The 23483-nt window shown below is 47.3% G+C and overlaps 1 protein-coding gene and 1 pseudogene across 1 annotated transcript in view; one reads left to right on the forward strand and one right to left on the reverse strand.

Annotated features, from left to right (window-relative positions):
- The window catches only part of Slco2a1 (solute carrier organic anion transporter family member 2A1), an 81541-nt gene that overhangs the window by 49410 nt on the left and 8648 nt on the right, over positions 1-23483 (reverse strand). The window lies entirely within an intron of this gene.
- On the forward strand, positions 18774-18897 carry LOC127690391 (uncharacterized; annotated as a pseudogene).

Raw genomic sequence — 23483 nt, forward strand, 5'->3', positions numbered from 1 at the left:
CTAAAGCCCAGGTTGGCAGGAATACGTCTACATAGAGGAATGGAATTCTTGACCAGATGAGTTTCTGTCAACCAGGTCCCACACAGAACATTATAATCTGTTTATGTTTCTTTGTGTGTTTTGTTTTTTTTCACCCTTCATCTTATCATCTATATAACAATATGTAACTGTTTAAAAATCTCAAGCAAGCACCGAAGGGACTCAGAGTAGCAAACACATGGGCAATCAGCTTTAGCCAGCTCCAGCAGGTCCACAGAACAGGTTCCCTCTGGTTCTGCTGATCACAACTCTCAATCCGTTGTTTGTTCTAGAACGTACTGCTCTGCCGTTTTAGAGCCTACACCATCATGGATGAAGCGTTTGCTCACCTAGATGCATCCTTCTCCCTGCTCCTCCCAACTGTTCACCGTTCCACCAGTCTTTTATTATTATCAGACCACCCCACTCTGTGGCAAACAAAGATAGGAACCATTCCCCACCCCCCTGGTGATAGTGCCCTTGGTCCATGAGGAAAGGACACTTGGGTTTTCCCCTGGGCAAAGGGATGTCCTCTGCTGACCATCACCCCCAGAATTCAGCTTTCTAACTCACAGTACTCACAGATTTGATACCTGCTGCCTCTGGGGTTGTGGGCACATTTTGGGTTCCCCACCACTGAACACTCCTTGAAAGGACCTGAGAGTTAACACTTCCCAGTCTGACCCATCCATCAATACTTCAAACCCATTGTCCATGCCATGGAAAGTATTGAGTTCTTTCACCCATTCATAGTGTGTCTCCCTTTTTAATTGTTTCTGATTCTTTTTTTTAATCAACCTTAATCACTGTTTTCATCACAACAGGGATGCTGGGGCTGAGGAGAGAATACGTTCAGTCTGCCATCTTGAATTACTAACCCAATCTATTCCCGTCCTTGTGCCCCTACCTTTCCGATGAATAAAGAAGGGCTTCAGGAAGCATATTTAATTAACTTCTCATGAATAGAGAATATTCTACACATATATGCACACGTTTTCTGTGCCTCCCACTTGCCAGATAAGACATATCAGTCTATCGCAGAGCAGAATCATTTAAGAGAAAGCCTATTTCATACCAAGATGTTGGCACCTCATATAGTTTACTGACCACTGTATTGAAATTGGAGGATGGCGTGGTGGTGTGGGTGTACTTTTATACCACAGTGGTGTCAAGAACATCATTAAGAGACCATTTATTATATGCTGGGCAGTGGAGTAAACTGTCAATCCCCAAAGTACAAACAGATCCTCCTACTCCCCCAGTACACTCGGGTTACGATACTGTTATCTAGCTGGCTGAATCTGCAGAGCACGCTGTGCCTCTGACTGCAGGCCTTCAGCCTGAGAGTGATTCCAACCTCATGTGTGCTCCTTTCCACTTAACTTCCCTGCCCACAGTTCATCCTTCTTGCTGGCTGGCAGTGGACCAGGGAATAACTGCTGACTGGTGAGGTACAGGCTCAAGGTACCCTATTGCAACGCAGATAAACGTGTTTTCCAGTGTTGTCTGACATCTCAGAAAGCTAAAAAGGGGGGGGGTGCTGAGTCAGTGCCACTGAGATCTACCTGAAAAGGTGCCAGACTTGGAAGAGGAATGGTGAATCCTTATTACTGTCTTTCCAAAGGGACAGTAGGACGTAAAACAAAGATATGATCTAGGGTGAAAGGCCTAGAACAGCCAGGAAGCCTGCCTACCTTCTGCGGGGCATAACCCCAGTGGCCCACTGGGGAGTGTCTCTTTCACAAAGTCATTCAGGAAATCAAGTATATTCCCATGCAGGAAGAATGTCTGTACAAGATAACACTCAGATTTAAAATAGCCAGCCTGGGCTCCAAGTTGATGTCCTTTGGAGGAGAAATAAACCAAGGTAGCGTCAGGATTATTAGTATTGTTATAAACTAGAAAAGTCCTTTGTCCTGATGGTTCTTGGAAGAGAGAGAGAGAGAGAGAGAGAGAGAGAGAGAGGGAGAGGGAGAGGGAGAGGGAGAGGGAGAGGGAGAGGGAGAGGGAGAGGGAGGGAGAGAGAGGGGGGAGAAAAAGAAAAAGAAAAGAAAAAGAAAAAGGAAAAGGAAAAGAAAAAGAAAAAAAGAAAAAGAAAAAGAAAAAGAAAAAGAAAAAGAAGAAAGCACCAGAACAATCTAGAAAGGAACACGGAAGATACAAAGATACCTCCTGCCCCTTCATAGGGAAGGAAGGAGACAATTTGGGAATCTGGATTTGGGATTATAATCTCACTAGAAAGGATATTGGATAAGATGGGGTCCTGGAGTGTCCTCTGAAGTAAAAGGAAATGTAGAGTTTCACTGTGGACACGAAGCCTGTGGCTTTCCATGCTGCACCCTCATTTTAAGGTTGGGGCATACAGGAGAGAAGTAGTGGAAATCCCGAATCCCAAACCACACCTGGAACCCTAAAAGGCATCCTGCACTGGCTGTTCGAGATGCTCTGGTCTCCCCATGCAAGGGGTGGGGGTGGAGTTTCCTGCCTGGCAGAAGACTGCATGGAGGTGGGGGTGGGGTGACATGGAAGAGCAAGCAGGAGAGATGCCCTGGGGGATTAAAGTTGCATGCGTGTGAGACTCTATGGATTTATCACAATCACTAGAAGAATGTTTTCCTGGGCAAATAAACATTTGGAAATAAAATTATCCCTGACATTCATGTCAATATATGCTTGAAATCCTTTCCAAAGATTCTGAACAGCTTTTTTTTTTTTTTTAAAGACAGTAAAACACTCCTTAATAGAGAACAAGTACCATCTTGTGTTTGGGGGAAGTTGGCTCCCAGTCACCTGTTAGGTTGAAAGGAAGCCGCAGTTGTCCAACGTGCCTTGAGTGCATTTACGGCAGGGAAAGGATATTCAGACCCCGTGGATATGGAAACTGCTATTTTATATCCTTCCTCATCTTTGTTCTGGTAACAAGATGGGATGTCAATATTTTTCCTCACATCCTGGAAGGGTTTGAAGATAAAGCCCGTCCCTTCCTGCCTTCAAGCAAAGGGCAGCCAGTTTTTCAGACAGAAAATGCAAACTATAATACAAAGACAGTCTCACAAGAGTCCAGGACCTTAGGAGCTGGCCTCAAGGGAGGGGTCCTATGGTCCTCTCAGTGGGCAGTGGCCGCCAGGGAGCTCCGAGGGATGGCACCTGGGGCCTCCACATCATCTTCTTTGTCTCTGTTATCTGCTTCCATCTCTTTCTTTTTCAGGCTTGGCATAGTCTCACTTTTACACCAGCAGGCCAACACATGGTACATGTTCAGTAAATGCTTGCAAACCTAGGTAATCTCACATGACCCTGTGGAGAAGGTGACAAAGGCCCAGGGCAGCTTGCAAACCCATCTCATTTTGCAGTTGACAAATGACAGCAGCCAACAGATACTAAGTCACACTACTCTTCCATTGTGTGACAATGTCTACTCTTCTGAGGGCTCAGAGGAAGGAGGTGCCATAGAAATTGTTTTTGCTAAAGTTGACAGTACCTGACTATCCCATCAATGGGCTCTCCCAAGGTTACCTAAGTTCTATAGGATTTCCCTATCTCCTCTCTCTTTTCTACCCCACCTCCTACCAGTCTCTCTCTTGTCTCTCTGTCTCTGTCTCTGTCACTCTCTTCCTCTCTCCATCTGAGAGAGTGGCTAGCTATATAGCCAGGGCTAGCCTCAAACTCTTCCTTCCCAAGTGTCAGATCACAGACATGTACCACTGTACCAGCTAATTCAACAAGGATCAGCACTGGAGTATGTGATGTCATTTCCTCTCGTTCTGTTTCTATTGTAAAAACCTTGATGAGAGGTGTCATTTCTATCCTCCAGATGTTTATGGTACCCAGGATATATATCAGTGCTTCCACACGCACCTTCCTTTGGTGTCTTGTTTACCTACCTGTGGGAGCATGGAGGCTTACTGAAGCCCTCCCTCCTCAAGCCGACTTCCTCTCAACTGTGCCTCTCCTATTTCCACTGATTTTCTATCAAAACCACGCCCCGTCATTCCTGCCTTCCTAGAGTATTTTCTGGATTCTAGTTTTTGTCCTCAGTGCCTCAAAGACAAATCTCAAATTTTGTTATGTTCTTTGTCTGTGTTGGTCCCCTCCAGTTCCTGACACCTGTAGCCGGTGATATCCCCTGGCTCACAGACACATCCCCCTTCTCATTTCCTGTACCTACTCTTTCCTCCTTCTGATCTATTCTTTAAACAACAGCCTGAGACGTTTTTGAGAAATATTCACATAGAAAATGCATATGTTGTAAGAGGACAGTTTGAGATCCCCAAGCTGGCTACACTTGAAGGGCTCACAATAAAAACTAGATTAGTGCCAGCTTTCCCAAAGGTCCCTGGGGTACCTTCAGTTGCCACCTGCCTCACCTCCAAGGTAGCGGCTCTTCTGAGTTCCAAGAGCTAGGGTCAGTTTGCCCTTGGGCTCTGTAGGAAGGGACTTTTAAGTGACAGCATGAGTGAAAATGGAAACCAGAGCCCGCCGTGACAATGGTTGCCGTCTGTGGGTTCCCACCATCTTGGATGAGAATCTGAGCTCAGTCCCCAGCCTATAGTGCCGTCCACACTCAAACTCTCATCCAGCTTCCCCTCCCCCTAAGCTTCCCAGCACAGTGGCCACAACCCAGTGCTGAAGCGTGTCCGGTAAATAGAAAGAGCGAAGTTGCTAGGGCAACAAATGATGGTGAGAAATGCTTTCTTCTTTGACAGTTCTTTACTCCCATCCCTTCCTTGTGTGACTTTGTGTGTTGGGGTGTGTGTATGTGTACGTGGTATGCATGTGATGTGTGTGTGTGTATGTGTGTGGTATGCATGTGATGTGTGTGTGTGTGTGTGGTATGCATATGATGTGATGTGTGTGTGTGTGGTATGCATGTGATGTGTGTGTGTGTGTGGTATGCATGTGATGTGTGTGTGTGTGTGGTATGCATGTGATGTGTGTGTGTGTGTGTACATATGCACATCTGTGTATGGAAGCCAGAGAACAACTTCAGTCACTGTGGTGGTAAATGTTGTCCCTTGTAAGAGTTGTTTTGGTCATGGTATCTCTTCACAGTAACAAACCCTAACTAATACAGCTACCATCATCTTCTCTGAGGCAGGGTCCTCCACTGACCTGGAGTTGAGAAGTAGGATCAGCTGACTGGTCAGCAAGCCTCTGGGTGCCTCTGTCTGCGCTCTCTCCCACTCAGGGATGACAGGACCTCCACACCACCACACTGTTTTACTGTTGTTTTCTTAAATTTATGTATTTATTTACTTACTTTACCTCCTGAGCATAGCCACCCAACATCCCAGTCGCCCCTTCACATGACCCCTCCCCGCCACCCTTCCTCTTCACCTTTGAGAAAGTCCTCCACTGGGTACCAACCCACCCTGGTCACTGCAGGAGTAGGCACATCCTCTCCCACTTAGGCCAGACAAGGCAGCCCAGTTAGGGGAACAGGATCCGCAGGTAGGCAGCAGAGTCAGGGTAAGTCCCTCTTCCAGTTACTGAGGGACCCACATGAAAACCAAACTGTCCATCTGCTACAACTATGCAGGGGCTGGGGGCTAGGTCCAGCCTGGGTATGCTCATTGGTTGGTGGTTCAGCTTCTGGGAGCTCCTGAGGTTCCAGGTTAATCGATTCTGATGGCCTTCCTGTGGAGTCCCTGTCCCCTGAATTCTTATTTTTATATTCTAGTGTGTTCTGGGGATTGAACTCAGCAAGACAAACATCTCCTGCCTGATCTGCCTTCCCAGCCTCCAGTCCCTTCTTTCATTAACTCAGCAGACCAGCATCAAGGACTGTCCCTTGAGCTACAGCTCTCCATTGTTCCTTCAGAGAACCAGCCCAGAGTGCAATTACAATCACTCCCAGTGCTCGGGGCCCCAGGCCTTCCCCGCGCCCAGCACACACCTGTCAGCAGCAGGGTGTGAAGGAAATGACCACAGAAGCAGGAGAAGCATGAGGAAGAAGTAGTCCTCTCCAGAAACACTCAAGACCACAGAAAAGGCCAGGAGCAAATCTCAAGGAAGGACCCCACTCGATACCCAGACACCCAAAAGCTGGCATTAAATACATACAAATCCAAAGTTGTCAAGTTAGGCTGTAGATTCTCCATAGGAGCAGGTACTTTCCTTTTCCTATAGCCATGCTTGTCCTTAAAAGTTTGTAAATGTCTTTGTAATCAATCCTTGTGGATTGATTTTTTTATTCTCTTCAGAACCCGAGGGTTATTTTCTAGCCCAGAGCTCCCAGCAAACCCATCTCCGTGTGGAGAAATGAAGCCTTGGACTCAGTTTTGACTTTTGGTCCTTCCTGTGGGTTTAATTTGGCAGACAGACAATGGGCTGTCGGATTTCTTCTGGGCATGAGAAACAGAGTATTAAGCTGTGCCCCTGGAGTACCCAGGAAAGAGCAGACCAAGTTCTATCAGACATGAGTCAGTGCCCTGGCGGGATGGGAAAGAACTTTCATTTCAGGAAAACCCCTGCCCAGGGCAGCCTGTGTCCACCCACCACCCAATCATCCTCTACAGCAACCGCTACTCCCAGGAGGCCTTCCGATAAAACTGCAGCCCACTTGCTGGAAGCCACAGAAGAGGTCTGAGAACAAAGTTTTAGTCTATAGTAGGGTCCCAAACAGATGTCCAAGAAACATGGAGGAGAGGACCTGAGGAACGTGTGTGTGTGTGTGTGTGTGTGTATGTTTGTGTGTGGGGGGGAGAGTGGGTGTAGACACCTGCCTACCTCCCCTGAGTCTCCACTTGCCCCCACTCACTGTCAACAATGCCTCCTCTTGGCTGCTCCCAAGTAAAGGTCCCTCTTCAGGTGACAGCATTCCAGAGTCTACACATCCATACCCACAGGTAAGCTTTCTCCCACTCACTGCTCCAGGCCAGGCCCGTCTCCATAATTAGCACTCACAGGCAGACACACCTGTTCTTACATGGAAACACAACACGCTCTATCATGGTCACCTCATATTCCCCTTCCCAGCCTGCCAGAGGACCCACAGAACTACAGGCAGTCTTCAGAGGTTTCCCCATCACTCCAAACATGACGACAGTCCCCTGAAAGCTTGGTCCCGTGCAGAGCAGGTCTGTCAGAGCCAGTGTAAGATAAACCAGAGCAGATTACCCCCTCTCTCCCCTGGGTATGGACGAGGATGATAGGAAGACAAAAGCTCTTCCCCACCATTCAGATCTCTGCATTCCATCAGACACCTCAGGAGAAAGAAATGCCTTTCTGCCTTAGGCTGTGACAATTCTACCACATGGTGGGTCATGAGATGCCCCTGCCACTGATTGATTGTCTGACTTTACCAGTGAAGTGCCAAAGGCACAGAGAAAGGTCCCATGTGGGTGACTGTGGCAGGGAAGCTAGGCTGCACACCTGTCACAAGTGTCACAAGTGTCTATGTCCACATTCTGCTCCCCTCCGGCCTTACAAGTGGGCCCAGTGCATCTTGCTATTGTCTTGCTCCATCCTCTCAGGATTTACATAAGACATTAAGGATAGCTTTCTTCCTGAGCAGTGACAGTTGGACTACGCTTTCCAGAAGGATATATTAACTTACTAACTCCCGGCATATGGCTTATTTAGAAACAGGTTCTTTAGAGCTATGATCAAGATGGTGATTATTGAAATAGAGGAGGCTCACTGGCTTTTTTGCCCATAAGAGGACATTTCTTTGAGGAGGAGAATTTCATCCTGAAGCGTCCAGGTCCTGGCATCTTGTCCATAGCAAATGCTAGACCAAATACAAATTGTTCTCGGTTCTTTATCTGCACTGCTGGAGACTGAGTGGCTAAGGACAGGCATGGCCTTTGGAAAGGTGACAGCAGGCACGAGCATCGTGGAAGCCATGGAGCATTCTGGGTTCTGGAACGGCGAGACCAGCAACAAGATCATCATATCCGTCTGTGGGCAATGCTAATTCTTCTGGCTTGCAGGCATCTTACCCGCCAGACCATTTCTTAGGTAGGTCAGGAGAGCACCCCCACACCATCTGCCTGCAGTACCCCATAACTCCTGCTCCCTCTGAAGTTCTTTGGGTTTTGTATTTTCCTCATTCCCTCTAAGTCTAGCTGGATTGCAAAGTTAAGTTTGTAATTCTGAATAAAATTAAGGAAGAAAGAAAGAAGGAGAGAGAGAGAGAGAGAGAGAGAGAGAGAGAGGAAAAAGGAAGAAAGAAAAGGAGAAAGAAAGGAAGGAAGGGAGAGGGAGGGAGGAAGAAAGGAAGGAACAAAGAAAAGAAAGAAAGAAAGAAAGAAAGAAAGAAAGAAAGAAAGAAAGAAAGAAAGAAAGAAAGGAAGGAAGAAGGAAGGAAGGAAGAAAGAAAGAAAGAAAGAAAGAAAGAAAGAAAGAAAGAAAGAAAGAAAGAAAGAAAAAAAGAAAGAAAGAAAGAAAGAAAGAAAGAAAGAAAGAAAGAAAGAAAGAAAGAAAGAAAGAAAGAAAGAAAGGCAGACAGGGACACAGGGGACAGTAAAGGCAGAAACTGGGACAATGTGTTACAAACCTTGGAACACTGGGATTTCTGACTGTCACTAGAAGGAAGGAGAAGGGTATGGAAAATATCCCTTTAGCCTTCCAAGGAAACCAACTTAACCCACACCTTTATTTTATTTTATTATTTTATTTTATTTTATTTTCTGTTCTTCAAACATGAAGGTGAACAAATCTCTGTTGTTTTAAGCAGCCCAGCATGCAGTATTTTGTTTTGTCAACTCTCGGAGGCTGTTATAATACAGTAGGGTCAGGGAGTTGTTTCTAAGGCAAGGCTAAAGCCTGAGTGTCCAGCAGAACTGGATTTGATCTCACCTTTCCAGAGCTCTGAATTTAAGATGACAAGCCAGTTCGGCATCATTTTTAAGTCTCTGCATCGTTAAGGCGGTGGTTACAGCAATGACTGTGCATAGTCGGTAGCACTGTTCAGAGAATAGCAGGATCCCTGGCAACAGTGAGCACTTTATAGCTGCCTTAGTCTACCAGTTTTGACAGGTTCCAGGGCTGTGGGGAGAGGGACAGTGCCTTATTGCTGATTCTTCTTGGAAAAGAACATTTGCGACCATAAGCAGATAGTTAATGACTAGTTCCTAACCCTAACCCCAACCCCAACCCTAACCCTAACCCCAACCCCAACCCCAACCCCAACCCTAACCCTAACGCTAACCCTAACCCTAACCCTAACCCTAACGCTAACCCTAACCCTAACCCTAACCCTAACCCTAACCCTAACGCTAACCCTAACCCTAACCCTAACCCTAACCCTAACCCTAACCCTAACCAGTACATTCCACGAGAGATCAAGGGCCAAACAGGGCTGGATCCCCTTTGGGAAGAGTTTGTTGATAAGATCCCTGTGTATGTTTGCAGCAAAGGCTCTTGGGAGAATCAGTGAGACAATGGAGAAGTGGCACGAGCAATGGTGCCGTCCTGGGACAAAAAACAACGTGGGAGGGTGAACAACAGGTCCTGGAGAACTGAGTCAGAACTGAGTTTTTGAGGATGAGTAGAGAGGAGCCACCTCCAGAGCCAGGAGACAAGGAAAGTGCGGTGACAGGGTCAGAGGAATCTGCGGAATGTTGTGGGTGTGTGGTGGGAAGAAATCAAATTGTGAATGAGAATTGCCTCCCTTGAGGGGAACCATAGGCGAAGGTTGTCATGCAACAGGGGAGAAAGCAGAAAAGCGGTCAAGTTAGAGGAGGGGAGGCTTCGAAGACAAGGCAGGAAGTCTTTAGTTGAACAATGGCCATGGCTTGTGGGCAGCCACGGAGAGGAACTCTGGCAAGGAGAGGCCTGAGAGCAAAGGTGGCCCAGGGATGGCAAGGGACGCCCTGGGGGAGTCGTGTGAGGGAAGTGAGGAGGTCAGAACATAGACAGGACAGGGCAGGGCAGGGCAGGTGTTGAGAGGAGGGAGCCACCCACCGGGCTACAGGAGAACAGGAGGGAGCGGGCACGCAGAGGTCAGGGGGCAGATGCAGTCGGACTGTGTAGTCCCAGGGCAGAGGGACCTGTAGAGAGAGCGCAAGGGGCTGAGAACAGACGGCAACACGGACAGCAAAGATATAAAGCATCAGTGAAAGGCCTGGCATGAGAGAAAAGCTGGGCAGGGCACCGCTGCCAACCAAGGACAAGACCAGTTCTCCCTGGTCCTGTTGACGGTTGGTGGCATGCTTGGAGAAGGCTCAGGGCCTGACTGGCAGTGGCGTGAGGAATGGCCTCTAGGTTTCAGCCAGGCCAGCAGTTGGTTCGGGGCAAGAGAACCTCATTTCTGCTCATTATCCAACTTCTCATTCTGGAGCGGGTAGTGTGGCATGCAGTCCCTAAGCCCAGTGGAAACCAGGAGCCTGGGGGCTGCATTGAAATAAGTCCCTCCTGGGCCCCTAGGACTGAAGCCCCTTGAGCAAGGTTGGAGAAAAAGAAATCTTTTCTCCATTCTTTTTTTTTTTCACTCCTTCCTTCTTCCTCATTTTTCTTGTAGTGTTGGGAACCAAACCCTGAGGCCTGTGAGTGCCAGGATGAGCTATGTTCCTACCCAAGACTGATCCCGTTACCTTTACTAGCTTTTCCTCCTGTTCAACACTGGCAGGGGGGTCTCACTGGGAGACTCCATTTTCCCCATTAAGATGGTGGAAGGTTTACTTGACCTAGAGCCCTGTGGATACCTCCTGACAGCCTCAGAGCTAAAGTGGCACAAAACCACGACAAAGACCCAGTCACTTGACAGATACCCTAACACATCTAACCTCTGACTTGTGAGGTCATTAATCTGCAGCCAGACAAGGGCCATTTGATCTCTAATGGTATTTGTGATGTGTTCCAAGCTGAGTCTCTGGTTTAGTCTTTGCATGGGTAGAAGTCTGCACCTGTGATCCTACCGAGAAGTAGACGCTTTCTCACCGATGGCTGTCTCAGGAGGGCTGGTAGCCAAGCCATCCTCTGATGTCCTGTGCTCACTCTCACTCAGCATATGCCCCCTACTTTCCCCTGCCCCCAAAACTGCCATATTAGCAGTGAAGCAAGGAAGGCACCTTTAGAGGAAAAGCTCTATATTAACAAACATATATATGTACATATGTATAATATATTATGTACGTATATGTATATATGTATAACACATATTATACATATATATGTTCTGGCTTTGTACTAATCAAGACATGAAGTCACTGGGCTCTCTATATTATATGTTTGTGTAGTGGTTATTCCTGGTTGTCAACTTGACTATATCTGGAATGGACTACAATCTAGAATTGGAAGGCTCACCTATGATCCTAATCTGGAGGCTCGGAGATATAAGTTTCTGACCTGGATCTTGGCATGGAGATCTTGAAGCATAGTGGCTATGAATTCCAGAAGATTAAGACAAGGAGATCTCTGAGTTCAAGATCATCTGGGATTAAAGACGCGGATGCACATGCCTTTAATATGGGCCACACCCTCTGCTGGAGACCTACAGCCTTTAATCTGGGCTACACCCTCTGCTGGAGATCTATATAAGGACATTGGAAGAAGGAAAATGTACTCATTCTTCCTTGCCTGCTTGCCTAGTGGGACCGAGCAACTGCTAGATCCTTGGACTTCCATCCACAGCTGCTGCTGACCATTGTTGGGGAGTTGGACTATAGACTGTAAGTCATTGACAAATTCCCTAACTATATAAAGACTACCCATATGTTCTGTGACTCTAGAGACCCAAATTAATACAGTTTGTAATATAATATATGTTTATATATATATGACTTTTGTATATCCACACAAACATATATGCTTAATTTTGGCTATCGACTTGACCAGATTTATAATTGCCTAAGAGACAAATCGCTGTGCATTTCCAGGGAGGTTCAGCTGAGGAGAGAAGGGCATTGAGGATGGAAGCAGCTCTCTCCCATTACCTGGGGCCCTGGACTAAACCAAAGCAGAGTGAGTGTAAGGTGTTGACGGCTATCTCCTTCCCTATGCTTCCTGACTGTTGGTGAAATGAAACTGGCTCCTGTACACTCCCACCACGCCTGCCCTGCCCTGCTGGCCTGTACACTCAAGTTATAAGAAGCCAAACTAAGCCCTTTCTTAACCTTGGGTTACTTTTTGCCAGGAGTTACAGAGCAACAGGAAAATTAACCAGTGCACCTCCTCCTTAAATAAGCAAATTGCGGAAAGAGAAAGAAATATATCCAAAGTCAACACAGGGAGAGTGTTGTGACAGAGCTGAATGAGACCTGAAAGGGAGGGGTCTCCAGTGAGACCACAGAACTGACCAGGTCCACTCCCAGAAAAGCTTCATCGGGTCCTGGGCTGTTGTGAGAGAAGAAAATAAAAAGCAAATGAAGAAATCAAGAAAGGAGGGCAGGAAAGACGTGAGTTTAGTAACAGTCACAGGAGCGTGGCACGCCGGTCTCCACAACCTTCTGGTGTTCCTTCCCAACCCACACTCACACCATGGCCCCAAAGAGCAACAAGGGAGTGACTATAGGAATCCCCACAATTTCTGGAATGGGCCATTCAGAGCACCAGGTGTCTTAGTACCATTCTTAGCACCACAAAATGTCCAGTCATTAGGATTACAGCCAAGAGTGGATACAGAGAAGAGAAATCCCATTTCTCAGGCTCCCTGCTTACCTTGAACTCCTGACTCAGCCTCCCAGATAACTGGCCCTTTCCAATGGCTTAAATGAGGTTGCTATGGAACCCAGCCCGAGTGTTTGGAGAGCCCCCCAAGAGCCTACAGATTGCAGCAGGGCAGCTCCTCCTGGCTAAGAAGGCTCTGCTTCCCACTCCAGTCTCCTGGCTCGGAGAGGTCTCAGGGCCAGGAAATTACAGCCCTTGGCTTCTACCTGAGTCACACCAGAAAGTTCTGGGGGGCCTTTACTGATCAACCTAGGAGGCCAGGCAAATTTCCTCCATCCATTACATCAGACATTTGAGTTGCCTGGCAACCATGGAAGTTGAATGCCAATTACTTCCTGTCCTTCACTTTCATGGTCACATACATAACAGCAAGCACAGCACACTCTGCACGCACATCAGGGGCTCAAGATGTGCTTGACTGAAAGATGTCCTTGAACGCTGGAGCACATCAGAAGTACCCGGAAGTCTTAGCGAAACACTCTGCATCTAGTGCATCCAGCTTGTCATGTAGCAGTCCTGGAGGGGGCATGAAAATTTGTCTTTACAATAAGCAGGTGTGTGTGGCAAGTGCCACTGGCTCATAGACTCCATTTTGACAACCTCTGCTGTCGAGTCAAAGGAAGAACTCCCAAGCCTGAGTCCTTCCTCCTTGACATCTTTTTTTCCCAGTGACACATTGTGTGAACAGCACTGCTAAAAGGTAAAGTCTTCCCGTGGAGTGAGAAACTGAGACTTACAGATTTCTTTCCCCCTTCTTGGCATGGGGAATCCCCATGAGATCTGGCTGCACAGCGGATGTTGGGGAGCCCCCCCCCAGACAGATTCACTTCCTTTTTCCCTTAGAACACTAGAAGGCAAGTGTAAGGGCATAGGGGGAGGGGCGTCCCTTTACCTGCAGCTGGTTGGATTGGGCTGGGGCTTCTCCCTGTGACCTCGAGATTCCGGAGTGAATCATCAATGAGCATCTTCAGATGGGGAAAGATAAGCTAAGCAAACACTCACGCCTACAGCTGCCGGTCCAGAACAGCAGACATGAGCTCACCTACCTTCCACCACCTGCCCATTCAAGTCTGCACCTCAGGGGCCTGTGACCTAGCAATGGGAAAGCAACCGAAGGGGCATCTCTATAGTCACAGGTAGGTCACTCATTGTGTGGCCTGGTAAAGTTGGTGTAGAAGGAAGCAGACTCTCATCACAGCTTTTTCAAACCGTGGGAAGGTGCTCACCCACTCCTGGGCTTCATACAGGAGTTCACCCAAGCACGCATTCCCCACATCAACAGTTTCAAGAAGGCTCCACATTCAGGGAATTCCCTATGCTCCCGTGGTATTCCCAACTCCTGGAGCTACCACAGTCTGTTTCCCACAAGTCCTAATTGCAACAGTGCATTGGATGGACCAGCACGGCTAGCCTTGCCTCTGCCTATTCAAACACAACCCAGGAGTTGCTATCAAGGTCTGCAGATGTAATTAAAACGCAGAATCGCTTGATTAAGCAAGGAAGATGATCCTATATGATCTGAGTTGGCCCAAGCCAATCAACCACAAAACTTAAGAGAACTAACAAGTGTGTGCATGGGAAACATACAACCGTACCCCCAACCACCCACCCAGCCACACACATACACACACATACACACCACACACCATGGACAGCAGCTTTGGCCCAAGCCAGTGAATCCTAAGATCTTGTTTGTGACTGGACTGCTTGCCCCAATATTGTGTGAACCAATCCCTTGAGCTGTATCTTAATATGTGTGTGAGTGCCTTCCACTGGCTTTAGTTGAGTAAACCTCAAGTTGGACAAAAGCATGCCTTCCCCTGTGTGGAAGGGGGCCCTCAGAACCTTTGAATATAGTAGCTTACATGAATATAGTAGGTTACATGCAAAGAGGCAATTTGAAGGTGTGGTTAGGATTTTTAATTGGGAGTGTATCCAAGACCCATGTTGGGGGTGGGCAATGTATTTCCAAGAGTCTTTATGAAATAAGAAGGGGGAGGGGGAGGAGAGAGATTTCAAGACACTAAGTTGTCATCTTTGAGGATGAAGAAAAGGGTGGGACATGAAGAAATGTGGGTGGGTGACACTCACATCCCACTGTTTTGGATGTCGCTTTTTGTAAGCATTTTGACTCTGTTTTAATCCAACCTGAGACTCTCTGGCATGGAGGTGATGAGGGTAAGCTGTCTGCACGGGCTGTGATTCTTTCTGTTTAGTTATAATATCATGCCTCACTGAGGGAGGTTCGCCCCCCCCCCCCCACACACACACAACCTTCCGTTGCTACAGTCTTTGACTACATTTTGTTTTATTATCATTTTTAAAATCTACCTTTCATTCTCCTCTCCCTTGGAAGACCTGTGCCTAGTGACTTTTTACTGATTACTCATACATATCTCCTATGGTGGAAAACCACATCTCGATCCACTTACCATCGAGACCATATGCAGTCCCGACTCGTGGTATCACACATTTAAGGCTGTGCAACCATTACCATCCTCCGCCTCTCAGACACTCCATCTTGTGATACTGAAGCGAATACCCATTGGCTAGGAGCTCCCCATTCGCCCACCATCCCTCCAACCCTAGGAAACTGCCATTTACTGTCTGCATTTATAAACTTAGCCATGTTACCGACCTCACTTAAATGAGATCATATTGTCCTTTTGTGATCGGCATACTTCGCTGAGCAGAATGTCCTCCAGGCCCGTCTATTTTATAGCATGCATGAGAATGTCTTTCCTTTTGATGACTGACTAGTGTTCCACCCTGTGGCTATGTCTGGTGTGCTTGTTTGTTTATTTATTGGTGGAGACTTGGGTTTCTTCTACCTTCATGCTGCTCTGATCAAGGGTATTTAAATATTGCTTACAGACCCTGCTTTCAGATCTTTCTCGTGTAATGTCCTACTTTGTTTTCCATTGCTGGGATAAAGTACCTGAACCAAAAGCAAAGTAAAAATAGGATTTATTCAGTTTATAGTTAGAGCTGTTTTTTGTTGCTACATCGAAGACGTTCTTTATATGCCCTAGATATTAATTCTATTGTACATAAAATTGTGTGTATTTTCTCCCATTCCTTAGATTGCATTTTCTGTTTTTAATTTTTACTTTATATTTCGCCTGCTCATATGCCTATGTGCCCCTGAATCTGAGGCATAGACAGCTGAGAACAGCCATGTAGGTGCTGGGAATTGAACTCAGGTCCCCTAGAAGAACAACCAGTGCTCTTAACCACTGAGTCATCTTTCCAGCCCATAGACTGCCTTTTCTAAGATGCCGTCGAATGTCTCATTTGACACACAGAAATGTTTAAAAATTCAACATCATACAACTTAACAATTTTAATATATATTGCCTGTATTTTTGGCATCACATCTAAGATCACTTTGCCTAACCCTGTGTCATAAAGTTTGATCTCCATGTCTTCTTTTGGGTTTTATAGTTTTGGGTCTTATATTTAGGTCTCAGATCCATTTGAGCTAACGTTTATACAGCATAAAGCCTGTCCATCGTGTGGTAATTCAGTGTAGCTCATGTGGGGTTTAGTCTTCTTTCAGAGGAAGCGTCTCACCTCAGATGCCATCAGACACTAAGATCTCAGCTCTCCCCGGGGTGGTAGATCATGCTGTATTAGTTCCCCTGTCACCAGCAGTCCCAGCTTTAGGGATGCATGGGATCCCACCGTCTCTCATGTCATCTCAGGTCATACTATGGCTAACACCACATCCTTCTCAGACAGTCTTTTGGGCTCTTTCCTGGTCTCATAGCCACCGTGCTCCATTCCCATCTGCCCCCCACCGTGGTGACTGGTGTGTCAAGATTCTGGTGTTCTGGGCATTCTTCATTTCTCTCACCTGAAGGTTCCCCTCTCCTTCTCACAAGCTTAGCTATACATGGGAACTCTGATTTTATTTATTTTATGAAGCACCTTTAAATATCTTCATTAAGAGGTCTTTTGTGCTACATGGGCCTGTCTCATCGATGGAAACCATAACTCACTAGAGCTCATTCTGGCCACCCAACCACACCGTTTGGGAGACAGAGACCTTGTTTCCTTCCTAATGGTGTTTTGCACTCAGTCATTCTGTATGAGGACAGTGAGGATGATGCTAAAATTTACAGTCCATGACCCAGATATGTAACACAGAATCCACCTCATTTGTTACCCTAAACAGGCAGTTTTCTCTCCCACTTATATAGCATGTCTTGTGACTTTGCATAACTGTGCAGTTTATCTGACTGAAGAGACAGAGCTCTTCTGTTTTTATTCATCACTGAATAGCTAATGCTTGGTGGTAATTGATCAAGAATATGAAGGCAGGGAGTTAGCTCAGTCAGTAATGAGGACCTTGGGTTTATCCTCAGAACAAAAGGAAAAAGAAGCTGGGTGTGTTGGTGTGTATCTGCAATCCCATCACTGAGAAAGCAGACCTTTGAGGCTTTCTGGCTATGATGGTTTGCATATGCTCAGCCCAGGGAGTAGCACTAGTAGGAAGTGTGGTCTTATTGGAGTAGGTGTGTCACTGTGGACTTAAGACCCACTGTGGGCTTTAAGACCCTCATCCTAGCTGCCTGGAAGTCAGTATTCTGCTAGTAGCCTTCAGATGAAGATGTAGAACTCTCAGCTCCTACTGCACCATGCCTGCCTGGATGCTGCCATGTTCCTGCTTTGATGTTAATGGGCTGAATCTCTCTGAACCTGAAAGCAAGGCCCCAATTAAATGTTGTCCTTTATAAGACTTGCTTTGGTCAGGGTGCCTGTTCACAGCAGTAAAACCCTAACTAAGACACCGGCCATCCAGGGTAGTCTACTTAATGAGTTTCAGGTCAGTCAGAGGCCTTGTCTTAAAACAAACAAAACAAAACAACAACAAAAACCCAGGTGACTCCTGAAAACACACACACACACACACACACACACACAAGAACCCTCAGGAGTCAGAGGTCACTGCTATTTAGAACAACAGCAGAGTGCAGCCTTACAAACAATGTGTGGGGCAATCTAGGCTTACCAACATGGCCACGGGAAAGCCCACTCAGATGGTTTCCACATCTTCCCAGGCATAAATTCCCAGGCACAGGACCAGATCTCCAGTCAGTACTCAGCAGATCTACTGGCCGCTCCTGTTCTTGCCACCTGGGCCTTGGCTACCCTTCTTACAGGGCAAGATGCTGATGAGATAGACACACACTCATCTCTCTGAGGTGTTCAACCATCCCTTGGGGTTGGATTCCTACGCTCTGAGCTGGGCACTGGGAGTGGACAGAGCAGAGTGGAGAGGGATTCCTGGATAGACCTGCCTCCCGTCTTCCCAGAATGGGGAGCTTTCTGCATTCTTACCACTCTTTAAGGCTTCAAGTATCATTATCTGACTTGGTTTCCACCTCTGGGAAGCGGTGAGCCTCCAATGCAATTACAGACACAAAAATGCAACGGGAACAGCAACCACACTACAGGACGACCCCATCCCTCTCACTGCAATCCTGCAGCATCCTTGGTCCACCCTCAGGGTCCTGGAAAAGAAGCACGTCTGTGCTCCAGGACTTTTTTCATGTTCTGCCCATGCAATGTCTTGGTGCACCTGGCAATGGAGAATGGATATCACTTTAGACTCTGGAGTTGATAGTTTCATCCAAGCATAAATATAGGACATGTTTGTTGTAGAATGATAGAGAACATAAAAATCCACAAAGAACAAAGGGAAATTGTTGGTAGGCTTTCCTGTCCCCGCCCAGGTGAGAACCACTTCTGTCTGGGTGCACTTCCTTAGCGCCACCTTGCTCTGTGTGTTCTAGCAAAAATATGCTATTCCCTGTGGAACAAAGGGACCACCCTTTGTTCATATGGTGGTCCATCCTGCCTCATTTTACTTAACATCAGAGAATAAGCTCCTCTCCGATATTTAATTTATTCTTAAAATGTTAAAATTTGGGGCCTGGAGAGATGGCTCAGTGGTAGAAAACACCTGGCTGATATTCCGAAGGACAAGGGTTCAATTCCCAGGACCCATATGGCAGCTCGCAACTGTCTGTAATGTTATTTCCAGGGGAATATGGCTCCCTCACACAGACATGCATGCAGGCAAAACACCAATGCACGTAAAATATGAATAAATAAATAAATCATTAGAAATAAATCATCCTGTCCCTAGAGGCATGGCAGGCATGGCTGCTCTGTCACAGGTGCATCAATAGGTGACAGAGAGAAGAGACTGTCTATGCTTGGTGACCTATGAACAGCTGAATGATTTAGTAGCCTAACACTTCCTGAAATGATGGCGCCTAAGATGACCACCAGTCCGGTGCCAGGCAGGACCGAACAGGCTCCCAGGGTGGAGGGTGAGCTGGAGACAAGAAGAATTCCACCCGGGACTGTGAGCCCCAGGTGGCAATGAGCCTGAGACAGATGACCCGTGCAAGGGGACACTCTGGTGGGCCGGGAGAGGCGTGAACTCAAGACGACCCTCAGACAGGCACCACGGGGCCCAGACAGGGAGCTCGCCTGAGATGTCCACCATGCCAGCCATGGCCAGACTATGCCCGAGATAACCCCTGCCTGGCACCATAATGCACAATCAGGGCACAGCACTTCTGAGGTGACCCCAGAGACTCAGAGATTCCAGGCACACCGCAAAGAGGAGCAAGTCAGGGGTAGAGAAATGGAAGAGAACGAGAAACAGAAGGAAGCGGGCACAATGAAGAGAGGCAGGACTGCAGACTCCAGGGTCACGAGGAGCCTGAAGTGATTAGCTGGTGAAGCCACCTGGGGCCATAGTGGGGTCCTGGCCTGTGCTGTCACAGGCAGGGGTCACATCTTGGTCTGTAACCCTGCAGCAGCTAGGCAGATGTCCCTGGTCTGGTTACCACCCAGGGGCTTGTTGCTATCTGAGTGTTGTGCAGAACTGGCCCTATCCCTCACCTGGGCACCATGGGAGAGGTGCTCCTGCGGTCATGTGAGGAGGAGATCTGGCCCTGCCTGCCCCTCACCTGATGCAGCACTCGGGAGAGTGGGCCCTGCCCCTCACCTGGGCAGCACAGTAGAGCTGACTCCGGATGTGGGGGTTGCTGGTGAGCCCGTCACAAGGGCATGCGGGTGGAGAGCCAACCCTGCCTCATATCTGCTGTGCGGTGACATCAGCAAGGGAGAGAGATTCCCCTCCGCTTCCTTCTGCCCTCACCACTGATGGCAGGCTGGGAAAATTGGCCCCAGTGGGGTCTTGAGAGCAGAAGAAATGGTTCTGCCCCTCACCTACTGTAGCACCCTGGCGAGCAGACCCTGCACCTCACTTAGGCAGCACAGTAGAACAGACCCTAATGGTGGGGGTGGGCTGGGGGTGGGGGTAGGGGTGGGCTGGGGGTGGTCCAGCCCTAGGGGTTTAAGCATGGGAGAACTGGCCCCACAATTTGTCTGCTGTGTGGCAGCATAAGCAAGGGACAGGTGCTCTCCCCCGACTTTTGCCCCCTGCCACCTATGTCAGGCAGGAGAGCTCTGTGGTCACCTGCTGCAGCACCCAGGAGAGTGCAGGATTTCCAGCCCTGAATCTTGTCTACTGGGCAATGGCAGATGAGGGAGAGATGCCTTCCTCCCCCCCCCCCCCGCCCCCCTCATCCCTTTCCATCTATGGCCAGTTGGAGAGCTGGTCCCCCTGGGTCAGGAGCAGGGAGAACTGGCCCTGTCCTTCATCACCTGTAACATTCAGGAGAGCAGGCCCCGCACCTTGCCTGGGCAGCAGGATAGCGCTGGCCCTGGTTGTCGGGGGTTGGTGAGCCGTCTCCAAGGGCATTGAGAGTTGGAGGGGCAGCAGGCTGACCAGCTCTGATATCTCTCAGGCCCAGATCCAGGGCTTTGAATTGGCCCACTCCAACATCTACCCCATTGATGAACTGCTAGAACCCATGAATGACTGAGCTTCTACAGATCTAAAAACTATAGGATCACCATGACACAGGGCAACAACAGGCTATCTAAGAGGAGTCCCAGTGAAGTTCCAGTACTGATAGAGTAGCAGAAGCCAGAGGCCTTGCAGAGACCACCAAGTCATTGTATTGAACATTTGCAAACAAAGAAGTATGGACGAAAGGGTGTACTGTGGGATACACTGTGACACACTTCAGCTTCTGTTGGTGGGGATGTTGCAAGGGAAGATGGCAGGTATGAGTGGAGGGGGAGATAGATAGGATTGGGATGAGTGATGGAAAGTTCACAAAGATCCAATAAGAAGTTTAAAAGATGAAAATTGATGTGTAGTCTAATTCCCAACAGGACACACACACACACACACACACACACACACGATTTGTGAATATTCCACAGATATCTTGCGATTTATTTGACACTCCAATGATAGAGTAGTCCTTCCCTTTGAGTTTCTAAGCAAACGAGTTACATCCTAAGACACTGTGCAAGTGATCGGGTTTCCATTAATTCTTTCGTTTGGAAATCGACATTTTTTTTTATAGTAGACCTGGGGTACAGAATCATTATAACATTGTTATGGGGATGAAAGGTCACATGGATGCCTCATCTAAATCCAGAAGGCAAAGCATTGGCATCATCATGTTTAAGATGTTAATGCAGTGATAATAGGACTGGTGGGATAGCTGTGTATTTTCTGTTCAGCTCACTCTATCCGTTCAACTTCACCAGACACCTTTGTCCAGTACCTCCATCCTCCTGACTTTTGTGCCATTAACAAAACTACAAAATCCATTTTCTCATTTTATCCTCATAGGCTTACACAGAATCTGTCATGGGCCTAAGAGAAAAGACAATGTAGGAAATGCATAATATGCATAATGCGAACCTGCTCATGTATCGGAAATCGACATTTTTAAAGCCATGACATAACCCCAGGTCCACACTTGGCCTTAGTGTACTGTATTGGAGTGTGGGTGTTGGCTGAACACCAAAGAGGAAATGTGTATCTAGAGAAAAACGTGAGGAAGTTAGAGTTCCAGGACAACAGTTGATAAATCTGACTTAGAAAACAGCACTAGACAGACATCCGTGGTTCCGCCACGTGGTAGGATGCTATGGCTAGGAACCACTCTGGCTAAACTACTGGAGATTTATGGAGAACAGTGCAGCTGTAGAGAGGAGAAAAACTCAAGACGGTGCCCCCAGAAAGCGCTGGTCTCAGCTCTACACTTGTGTGAGTGGCAGTTCCTAAGGCCACCTCCTAGTTTCCTCCATGATAAAATGGGAATTAATGGGCTGCCGTCACAGCATAGGGAAAGGGTGTCATCAGTCAGAGTCCTAGAAGGATCTAGCTTTGCTCACATTATCTTACCAAGCCTGTGCACGGTGGCTGTGCACTCATGCAGGAAGCACAGACATATGGATAATTATAGTCACAGCTGAATATCTGTCCAATTTTTTATGTCTCGCCGTGCGTGCACATGGTCCTAATAGAAGTAGGCTTGTAACGGCCACTAAGAATAGTTTGGAACTGAGGGCAGTACTCTGAACGTTCAAGACCAGGCACAGTGGCTCATTGGGAGGTGGAGGCAGGAGGATTATTCCAAGTTCAAAGTATACCAGGTTAATTTAGTGAATTTCAGCTCAGTCTGGGCCACAGAGCAAGATATTGTCTAAAAAAAAAAAAGAAGAAGAAGATAAAGGAGGAGAAGGAGAAGAAGGAGAAGGAAGAGGAGGAGGAGGAAGAGGAGGAGGAGGAGGAAGAGGAGGAGAAGAAGAAGAATTATTCTGAAGAGAAAGAAATGAAATCAAACATAATACAAATAAGACAACCAAACAGGTATGAATAATGTCACCCACGATCCCTGTAAATTTTATATACGTATGCATTAAATATATACATAGGTTATATCCTTGTTAGATTCAGCTATCAACTTGATGATCCTAGAGGCATTTGAAGGAGAGTTTCCTTTGAAGGGTTACCCAGATTCGAGTAGCCCGTGGTTATGTCTGTGAGGATAGTCTTAACTGATGGCTAATGGGGGCCATGAGTGGTGCCATCCCAAGATGGGTGGGTCTGGGTTGTAGAAGAAGGCTGTCCTGTGAGTGAGCCAGGTAGCAAACAAGCAAGCAGTGTCCCTCCATGATTCCCAACTTTTGTTCCTGCCCTGACTTCTGTTAATGATGGATTATGGCCTGGAAGTATAAGATAAAAAATAAAAAATAAAAAATAAAAACCCTCTTTCCTCCCCGTTGCTTTTGGTCAAAGTGTTTTACCAGAAAAGCAAGCTAGAACAGGTTATAGAGAGGCTTCTGCAGGGCAGAGTAGGGGAAAGTGGGGTGATGGGGTGGTGATGGTGGTGGTATTTGGGGTGGTGCTACAGATGTTAGCTCAATGGACCAGATAAGACTGTGATGCTATCATCTGTAGGGTGGTCTGGTGATACAGTGAGGTCCTCATCCTTGAAATTACATGGATAAAGACAGGGACATCAGCACATTTTTTTGCATCTTTGAGGAGATGAGTTTGTACATTACAGTCAATTCTGTAATTCAATGGAAGCTTTATCTTTCCATAGTTTGTTCCATTCTTATTTGTACAGATTCTACACAGTGGACTAGCCACGATCCACAGTGGATTCAGGAAGCTGGGAGAAAGGCTTTCACCTGTGAATGAGACTAACGGCCCAGGATCTGGTCCATCATAAGCTGCTCTCTGGAAGCCTCCATGAGCCTCTGAGGATCATTTCTACCCAGCAACATCATCTGCAACCCTCCTTGCTGCTCTCTGAATTCAGAGAATAGAAACTTGTTTTTGTAAACTAGCCTTACATGGGAGGCAGTACGTCGACTAACTTATTTTAATTTCCTTAGAACATTTAAAACTGAAAGTCCCGTGTCCCAGGGCAAATGGGGGTGGTTGTTCTGCCTGG

The sequence above is a fragment of the Apodemus sylvaticus genome, chromosome 7 (genome assembly GCF_947179515.1).
Source record: "Apodemus sylvaticus chromosome 7, mApoSyl1.1, whole genome shotgun sequence".
Taxonomy (NCBI): Eukaryota; Metazoa; Chordata; class Mammalia; order Rodentia; family Muridae; genus Apodemus; species Apodemus sylvaticus.